The sequence below is a fragment of the Leuciscus leuciscus genome (genome assembly GCF_965113295.1).
Source record: "Leuciscus leuciscus genome assembly, chromosome: 18".
NCBI classification, from domain to species: Eukaryota; Metazoa; Chordata; class Actinopteri; order Cypriniformes; family Leuciscidae; genus Leuciscus; species Leuciscus leuciscus.
In genome coordinates this window covers 7,605,833-7,616,652 of record NC_138742.1, presented here as the reverse complement: position 1 = coordinate 7,616,652, position 10,820 = coordinate 7,605,833, and positions in this window count along the sequence as shown.

Sequence of the window (10,820 nt, the reverse complement as noted above, 5' to 3'; positions counted from 1 at the left end):
CAAAAGCTCAGTGAAAAGGGAGGGACTCACTTATCTCACTTTCTTTCTTCTGTTAATATTCAAACAGCTCAATGGAAACATTAAACCGCACAGTTGTCTCTACTATCAGTGTGCAAGTCTCGTTTTAACACTATAGCATTCATATCTGTAATAGTTATAATCATTTTAAACTTAGATTACAATAATCAATTATTTTATAATAGCAATAATAATAATAATGATAGGTTAATACTAATAATAAGAAATGTATTATTGTTGTTGATATTATTATTCAATAAACAATAAAAATGCAATTAAGTGACTTCCCGCTACATCGATTCGTCAGTAGGTGGCGTAATCTGACCGTCTATGAATCATGGAATCATTTATTCAAACGATTTGTTCAAAAACAGTCAGGAACGAACAATGACGTCTTTATGAATGAGTCGTTGAATCATTCACTCAAAAACGATTCGTTCAAACATGTTGATTCAATAAGGAATGAATCACCACACACCACCTGTCTGGAAGTGATACACGCAAACGCGCACAGTCGATTCTGTCGTGACTTCTTTTGGATAATATTTTCGTTGGCAGAACAAAACGAAGTAGGTAAACAGTCGAAAATGTAAGTTAGGCCTTTTTAAAGGTACACTATACCTCTTTTTGTAAAAAATGTATACACTTAATACATTTTTTTTTTTTTACAAAATGTATAATTATAATGATCCGATCGAGTACACCATGAATGAATCTTCCAAGCCGTGATTTTGTCTTATCCTGAATCACTACAGTAGCCTACGCTTATAATAAGTGTTTATATTCGGACTATTTTAGACCAAGTGGGGACAATCACTGCGGAGTAACGTTAGCCTAGAACCTGGGTGACTGGTCAAATACTTAACCCTAAACCTTCACTCGGGTCCTGTAACAAATCCTTCCCTCGCGGGTCAAAATGACCCGAAGCTTGTACTTAATTTTTATTTTAATTGTTTTGGTCCAGAAAGCTTATTTTATTTCATTTGAGAATATATTTTCTATTTTTTAATGCATTTTTTGGGGGGAGATTTTCTTTTTTTATTTCCCTTTAAATTACTAGATTTAATCAATAAATAATCAATAAATAGTAATTTAGTAATTTAAGCACATTCTTTCAACTTAAATCCAAAAATAACTCACAATTTCATGCATGCACCTTTTTATTCAGCTCAAAATATCTTGCATTGGGTGTCTTTGCCGACCTCTTGTGGAAAAAAATTATATAACATGATTTGTCATGACTCTTGCCACTAGATGGCCATATAGCTCTAGTCTATTTGGAGCAAATGAGCTGTTTCGCTGGGTCCTAAAGTAATTTTTTCTTCAGTATGCATTCACATACATGTAGACATTATAAAATCATTTTTGGTAAAGTTTTAGCATTTTTAGTTTGAATTGAGCATTTTTAGTTTTTTCTGTGTACTGAAGCATTCCTCGCATTCCATTCATTCCTATGGGGGTCAAATTGACCCGCGAGGGAAGGATTTGTTACTTTTTAAAATTTCAAAACTCCTCGAATCCATTACATTTTTTTGTGTATTCGTTGTTCAAGTGCGACAAAAGTACTAGGGTCTTGGACCCCTCCGATGAACACTACATTTTTAACATAAAAAAAAAATAAAAAAATCGGGTCAAAATGACCCGAGGGAAGGATGAGGGAGAGAAGTAGTTCCGGCTACAATGTTCTTCCGCAAGACGCACCTTTAATATGAATTTATTTATTGAACTGTTGTATAAAAGCAATGGATCGGCACGCTTGCTCGTATGATACTGCTTATATATAGTTATTATTATTAGACTATTTTGTTGTTGCTGCTGATATTATTATCTCTATTTATGTTTATAAGAGTGTGTCTGTGTGAAAAAGAAAATCTGGCCCGTTACTGTAATTCGGAGAAAAGAGAGACTTTTGACTTTTACAACCCCTTTATTCTACATAGTTTAAAAATGTAGATATACATTATTCCATCACATTCACATTAAACACAATTTCTTTTAAAGAAATAAATTAACATGAAAAATAGTATCAAGAGCATCACAAAATGGGCAATTCGATGTAACATTTTCATTCATCCTTGCAACATTGATTTGTAGCTAGGATACAATGGATCAATCTCCAATGAAGATCACCACATCTCTTAGAAATTGGAGGTTTATACAGAAGTCTCCAAGATGGAAAAGTATCTTCAGATATAGAGAGTTGAGATCTCCATTTTGTATCGACTTTTCCTTTCAATTGACCCAAATGTTAAGTTTTAACGCATATGTGATAATATTTTTTTCCCTATACAATCAAAAACCAATTTTCCATAACCTTTTAATAAGGAAATAGATCCAGAGTCATCAATGCCACATTCTTTAGGAAACACCTTTAACGGAGGAAAGTTCAGCCATACAACACCATCTTCCAAAACATGATTAACAGAGTTATCAAATGATAGAGGAATGGAGGATTTAAAACCCCTAACAAATCCTTCTATAATTCTAAGAGAATTCAAGCCAACTTGATCAGCAAGTGACTGCGAAGTTCTCCATTGGCCTCTACTTAAATCAATCAAATCAATAACTTTAGTGACACCAGTATTAAAAAATCTATTGATTAAAGACTGAGATATATTTGATGGAAGCTCAATAAGAGGATTACAAAAAATAGGTTCTTCCACACCATAAAGCTCCTCAACAGTTCTTGATATTTCAAACAAGTCCCATGATTTGAGCACTGAGACATAAAAACTAAAAGACAGATCAGAAAACTTTTTGACAAAAGCTTTCTTCATTAGGAATAATTGTTTGTCAATACCTATTCCACCAATATCTTTAAGTATAGATCTCCCAAAAAACACCCAGGGCACATCATTTGAACAATACAATAGTTTCTGCAATGTTTGTATCCTCATTGCCAAGATCTTTGACTCCAGATGCTCTCAGAAAAAAAGGTACAAAAGCTGTCACTGGGACAGTACCCTTCAAAAGGGTTCTAATATGTACCATTTAGGTACTAATATGTACACGTTTTGTACCAATATGTACACGTTTGGTACAAATATGTACCTTTGAGGGACTTAAATGCACTCTTTAGGTACAAAGGTGTACCTTTTGAAAAGGTACCGCCGCAGTGACAGCTTTTGTACCTTTTTTTCTGAGAGTGAATAAGCCCTTGACCTCCCTCTGCCACTGGAAGGTAAAGGACTCCTGGAGGAAGCCAATGACATCCATCCCAGAAAAAAATTAACCAATGCTTTTTGAACACATTTAAGCAAGTCTTTTGGAGGGTCTAGAACAGTAAACTTATGCCACAACATTGAGGCTATTATGTTATTAATGACCAAGGATCTTCCTCTAAAAGAAAGTTGTGAAAGTAGCCATCTCCATCTCTGAAGTCTACCATTAACACGATCAACTAATCCCTCCCAATTCTTCTTTTCATATTGTTCATTCCCAAAATAAACTCCAAGCATTTTGAATCCATCCCTGCCCCATTTACACTGTTTTGGCAATTTTGGAGGTACAAAAATTTGCCAATCACCCAGCAAAAAAGATGTACATTTTTCCCAATTAATGCAAGCAGATGATGCTTTTTGAAAATTATTTAAACAGGAAGTTAATAATTCGTTACATTTATATAGCGCTTTTTCTGAGACCTCAAAGCGCTTTACATACTGTAGATGGGGGAATCTCCTCAACCACCACCAATGTGCAGCATCCACTTGGATGATGCGACGGCAGCCATATTGCGCCAGAACGCCCACCACACACCAGCTTACTGGTGGAGAGGAGACAGTGATGAAGCCAATCAGTATATGGGGATGATTAGGAGGCCATGATGGACAGAGGCCAAGGGGCAAATTTGGCCAGGATGCCGGGGTTACACCCCTACTCTTTTTCGAAGGACATCCTGGGATTTTTAATGACCACAGAGAGTCAGGACCTCGGTTTAACGTCTCATCCGAAGGACGGTGCTCTTTTGGCAGTATAGTGTCCCCATCACTACACTGGGGTGTTAGGACCCACACAGACCACAGGGTGAGCGCCCCCTACTGGCCTCACTAACACCTCTAGCAGCAACCTGGTTTTCTCAGGAGGTCTCCCATCCAGGTACTAACCAGGCTCAGCCCTGCTTAGCTTCAGTGGGCAACCGGTCTTGGGCTACAGGGTGATATGGCTGCTGGCTAAGTATTTGATACACTGCCGATTTTGCAGGTTTTCCAACTTACAAAGCATGTAGAAGTCTGTAATTTTTATCATAGGTACTCTTCAGCTGTGAGTGACGGAATCTAAAACAAAAATCCAGAAAATCGCATTGTATGATTTTTAAGTAATTAATTAGCATTTTATTGCATGACATAAGTATTTGATACATCAGAAAACGTAATATTTGGTACAGAAACCTTTGTTTGCAATTACAGAGATCATACGTTTCCTGTAGTTATTGACCAGGTTTGCACACACTGCAGCAGGGGTTTTGGCCCACTGTTGCCTTCTCACCAAGCTGCTTGCCTATTGACCTGTAGCCCATCCCAGCCTTGTGCAGGTCTACAATTTTATCCCTGATGTCCTTACACAGCTCTCTGGTCTTGGCCATTGTGGAGAGGTTAAAGTCTGTTTGATTGAGTGTGTGGACAGGTGTCTTTTATACAGGTAATGAGTTCAAACAGGTGCAGTTAATACAGGTAATGAGTGGAGAACAGGAGGGCTTCTTAAAGAAAAACTAACAGGTCTGTGAGAGCCGGAATTCTTACTGGTTGGTAGGTGATCAAATACTTATGTCATGCAATAAAATGCAAATTAATTATATAAAAATCATACAATGTGATTTTCTGGATTTTTGTTTTAGATTCCGTCTCTCACAGTTGAAGAGTACCTATGATAAATATTACAGACCTCTACATGCTTTGTAAGGCTATGTTCACACTTAGCGTCTTTTTTGACAAGAAAAAGTTGACAACGGCGTTTTTTTAGCAAAAAAAAACGCTGGCAGCGTTCGGTTACAAATAGCAGCCGAGCGCGTCTTTTGTTGCTATAACAACAGCTGCAACAGTAGCCTAGTGCTGTGTGATGCAAAAAATGTCGAGAAAGAGAAAGTTGGCTCTTGCGTTGGCTTTTGAAGTTACCGGGGAGGAGAATGTCGGTTCACAAAGACGTTTCGTTTGTGGGTGCACGACAGACAGTTGTTCTTGTTGTTATGGAAACGACAGGTCTCGCTTGTCATTGGTCAGCTGTCAAAAAGGCGCTTGACGTAGGGCGTTCTTTCCAGAAAAGTTGAACTTTTTTCAACTTAAAAAGACGCTCTGAGCTGCAGAAAAAGACGCCGGCGGTGGCGTCTAAAAAAGCGCTCAGGACTTTTTTGAAAAAACGGTTTACTCCATAGGGTTATAATGTAGAACAGACGCTGGCAGTTTGAAAAAAGACGCTAAGTGTGAACATAGTCTAAGTAGGAAAACCTGCAAAATTGGCAGTGTATCAAATACTTGTTCTCTCCACTGTAACTGTTTCCTCAGCATGATTAAAAGCGGTTCTATAGAGGTTCTGATAGGGGACAGTCTTGCCTAATGCCTTATGCCTCTGGTCACTGAAAAAGATCTAGACAAAGATCCATTAATCTTAAGCATACTATAAATATCACTGTACAGCAGCTTAATACAAGATACAAAGTATGGACCAAATCCAAAAGCTTCCAGAGTCTTAAACATGTAGTGATGGTCTACTCGGTCAAAAGCCTTCTCCTGGTTCAAAGAAAGTAAACCAATGTCCAACAATGAACAAGTCTTTTTGCAACAGTAATGATGTCTCTCACCAAGAATAAATTGTCAAAAATTGTCCGTTTAGGGATGCAAAAAGTTTGATCCACATGGATTATGGTTGCCATATGTTGTTTAAGTCTGTTAGTCAATGTTTTCGACAAGATTTTAAAATCAACACATAACAGTGAAACTGGTCTCCAGTTTTCTAGGCATCCAAGGTCTCCTTTTTTGGGGATCAATGTCAACATTGCTCTCCGGCAACTTAAAGGCAGAGTCCCTCCATTAATGCATCCTAAAAGGACGTCATACAAATCTTGGCCCATTAGTTTCCAAAAGGATTTGTAAAATTCCACTGAAAGTCCATCCAACCCAGGTGACTTCATTCAGAGAGAGAGAGAGAGAGAGAGAGAGAAAAGGCTTATTGGAGGCACTGCTGTCTCATTTAAATCCTCTTAAAACATTCTCGGCATCAACATTAACAAACAAATATATTTTTCTTATGAATGCATCTTTCCCAGAAAAGTCATGAATATCCAGTGGTCCTAAACAACATGCTGTGAAGCAAATTACACACGGACAGAATTATTAGACGTTTCAGTGCATATTTCATCTTTACACACATCTTTACATGCTACGCAGCAGCTTTATCTTCAGCAGAAACAAAATATCCAAGCCACAGCACTGCTGACACGAGATTTATTCATTTAATTGGAAATCTTTCTCACTCGCCATGAAATTATAATGCGGCCGTTCACATTTGAATGATGAGCTCGGAGTTAATTTAATGATATCAATCATAATATCAGATTAAAAATAAATAACACAAGTCAAAGGTTCTCTTCATACCACAAAACGAAAATGATGTCATTACTGCACTGTTGCCATAGTGACGACAGTTTCCCTTTGGAAACAAAAGAAAAACTTCTGTTCTGATTTAGCAATTAATGATATGAAGGCTTACTTAGGAATTTATTTTTGGTCATTTAATGGTCACACGAAGGTCATTTTGTAGTAGATGTTGTTCTGTTGTTGTTTTTATTAAGGAAATCACCTCATTTGTGTTACTGTTTTCCTCACAGACATGAAATAATCAAAACAGATGGCAATATGCCCTGTCTTGACTTTGTCTGGAATAGTATCCTTCTTCTACGGGCAACACACACACACACACACACACACACACACACACACACACACACACACACACACACACACACACACACACACACACACACACACACACACACACACACACACACACACACACACACACACACAGACAAAGGCACTTGTTTACGTGTGTGTTTTTAAGAGCTGTTAATCTTCTGTACAGTAGCATCTGTGAGTACACTGACCCTGAACAGCTAGACGACCTATATAAACCAATCAGATCAGTGTATGTCATTAAACACACATGGAGTTCTGCCCATTAAAACCACAATCAGATATTATGATAACGTGTGTTTTATTCTCAGGAAAGAGGAAACAGTGCTATTTGTGTCCCCATGACTTACTAGTGATATAATTAAGATTATTTGATACATGGCGTCTGTTTAGTGTGAATACGAGAGAAATTTTAATATGCAACATTAGAAACGCAAACAATCTCTGACATTATTTAAAGCACAATGAGAAGTTGTAATTTTTCTCGTTTACTGAATCAACACAGTTATGCTGCGATGTTTAGAAGATCTCAGAAACTAATTTGTGATAATTCTATTTCAGTCTCTCAGTCGTGTTTGAAAGGGGCGACGAATTTCTGCCCAGTCAAATTTCAGCATCACACGTCCATATCACGACCATTTCATGCTTTTCCATCTCAGTATCACTCTAGAAGGGAAATATGCAACCTGACTGAGCCCCAGTAAGAAAGAAAGAGAGGCGGAGAACATATTTTCATATTATGAAGGTCTTAAAAAATATTAAATATTAATTATACTAAATGATCAGTGAAATGCAAGTTAAATGTCAGAGTTGAATTGCAGCTGTTCAGTGTGGCTTTGCTAATTGATCTATAATATGACTAAATGACTCAGTTATGGCTAAATACAATATGTCTATTTTATGATATCCCCTAAAGTTGATACAAAATCCTTTCATTGCCTCTTTAGAGTCATTTTATTGTGTTATTGATACTTAGCCGAGGCCATGGGTTGAAGTGTTTCATTTACATACTGTATGTGCACTTTTGACCATCTGGACTTTTAGAATATAAAATACATACAAAATACTCTTTTCACATAATTTATCTATTTACAGTTTCCAACAGTGGAGATACAGTACATGATCACAGGAGATTTTTTTTTTTTTTTTGGGAAAAGTCATTATTTTCTGAAAGTCATTTCCACCATGTGTTGTATTTTATAGGGTTCTATGGTGAAAATTATATATTTGAAATAAAATGTCAGACTCTTTTGTCTTGCTGAGCCCTGAATACACACAATTAAATAATATTTTCACACTTTTTATTTTTTGCATACTTCAACAAAAATACAGCTTGGTTTGAAATGGCACACTGCAAAAAAAAACTTTTCTTACTTAGTATTTTTGCCTAAAAATAGCATAAGATATTGTGTAAAAATTTTTAAATAAAGTGAGTTTTCGCTTTAAACAAGCAAAATTATCTGCCAATGGGGTAAGAAAAATTATCTTAATTCTAATGGAAACATTACAATGGGGTAATTCTTACCCCATTGGCAGATAATTTTGCTTGTAATTTTACATAATATCTTATGCTATTTTACTTGTCTAGTAAATGCATCTTGATTTAAGATTTTTTATATTTGGACTGGAAACAAGACAAAAATACTAAGTAAGAAAATGATTTTTTGCAGTGTTTGCATACAAAACAAATATTTTGCTCACAAGCGATATTTACCTTGAATTTTTCAAGGACAATGAGTGGATCTCTGAGCTGCTGCGAGTTCATTTGGGGGTTCATTTGCATATTTATAGAACCGCGTATACTAAATGAGTTACATTCAAGCTATTTAAAGGCATGACAAATTATTTTTCAAGAAAAAAAAACTTTAAAATATGTAATTTTGGTGATCAAAGATGATTTTTAAGGGATAAAACAATTGATTACAAGGGGACTTTAAGGGAACATTCCATTTTACCGGATGTTACTTTTGAAGGTTCTCTGAACATTCTGAAACAATTAGTATCATTCAAACGTATTATGAACGTCCAGCTAAAGCGTTTCAGAAAGAAAATGTTCTTTTGAATGAACGTTTTGAGAACATTATTAAAGACCAGATAACTTTGAAACAACATTCTTTTTACGTGACTGAAAGAACATTTGTTTATAACTTTGAGAGAACCTTGCCAAAACGTTAGCCTGAGAACTTTCCCTTTTAGCTGGAATAGTAGTAGTGGAGCAGAAGAATTTGAGCATGGCGTTAGTCTAATAATAGTAGCAGTAGTAGTGAAGTGAAGTGAAGGCTGCTGTAATGGCTGTAAAGTGAATGGAGTCTGTAGCAATGGCTCTGATAGCACTAGAGGTATTCCAGTACTTACATGTCTCTAGAGACAGACTGTGTTTACTGGAGTGAAATAAACCAATTACAGTAGCCTAAACTCACACCATACACACGCAGACCGTCGCGGTCACGTGACAGCAGTGTGATTGTATGTGCGTTCCTGAAGAGCTTTCAGACCCGGGGTTTCTCCACAGATCTGGGTCAATGCTGAGCAAGTCAAACATTAACTAATAAAAACACAAATCTGCTCTTCGCTGCTCAAAATCTACTGGCTGCAAATAAGATTAAATAAGCAAATAAGATTTTCTTCAAAAATAAAACATGATTAGAGTTTGTGGTTAACAGTCACACGTTATCTATTCAATGTTTTTATTGTAAATGAGATCAGATCCCGAAACACTCTGATTCTTGTTCTTGTTTTCAAGCTTTCTGTGTATCTTTAGATAAGATGGTGGGTGAAGATCTATGGTGGCAACTGTTCTTTTGATTATCCCAGAATGCACCAGTTTCTTAAATAGAAGATTCTTCTTAGCAGAACAAGAAGTTTGAGTTTGGGTGTGAACCCTTTTTATTCAGTGACTCTTTCTGCGGGTTATAAGTTCGCCAGTAGGTGGCGACAACTGTCCGAGTGAGTCATTGATTCATTCATTAAAACCTATTTGTTCAAAACTTTGATGAATACAGGAACGAAGCAAGTAAGTGTGTTTGACTTGAAGCGGCGCTGTGCAGACCGATCGGTGCATGACATCACAGTACCGCGAGAGCGATTCAGAAGCATACAGAGGCGTCTGCTTCAAGTCGAATACACCTAGGCTGTGTCGAAATCGTTTCAATGTTTGAATATCTCACTGCACACAATTGGATAACACTACGACCAATCACAACAAGCCCCATACGTTTAGCTACCAGCGGAGCTAACTGGTAGATTAGACTCCTGCCGTATCCGGTCGGCAAAACAGCAAAAACGCCGTTCTTGCAAAGGAAGGATTCGAGCGCCGTCTTCTGTTCCTCTTTTAGATAAAAAGCCAAGTCTAACTCGTTCATTGTAGCGGCCAAAGCCGTTTTAAACACTGGTGTTCATCCATAGCCATCTTGCAATGTTTACTAATGACTTCGACGTCACAGCGCTGTCGTCATCTGTTTAGCTCGCCTCTGGCCCGCCTATATCAGATAACCCGATGTGATTGGTGCAGCTCGGATACAAGGGCATATTTAATGAGCATCATTACTCGACACCAGAGTAACTCGCTGAGCAAATTCAACTTGTGCTCTCGCGAGAACTCTGGATTTCCAGGGTATAGCAAACTCCAGCAGAAATGAAAAAATTTATCTTGAAACCTGTCATGGAAACTAGCGTATATATACCTTAATTAAACCATTTAATAATCAATTAAGGATCAACAAAAAAGGAATATCTGCATGATATTAAGCTGTAGCCACTTTGGTCCAGCGGTTTGGAAAATGAATGGATGGATGATTCAGCTGCGGGCGCATTTTCTGGTCAGACGTGAGAATTAATTCGGCACGACCCTCACAGTGCATTATGGGTATTCTCTAGCTGTTGAGCTGTACATCAGTT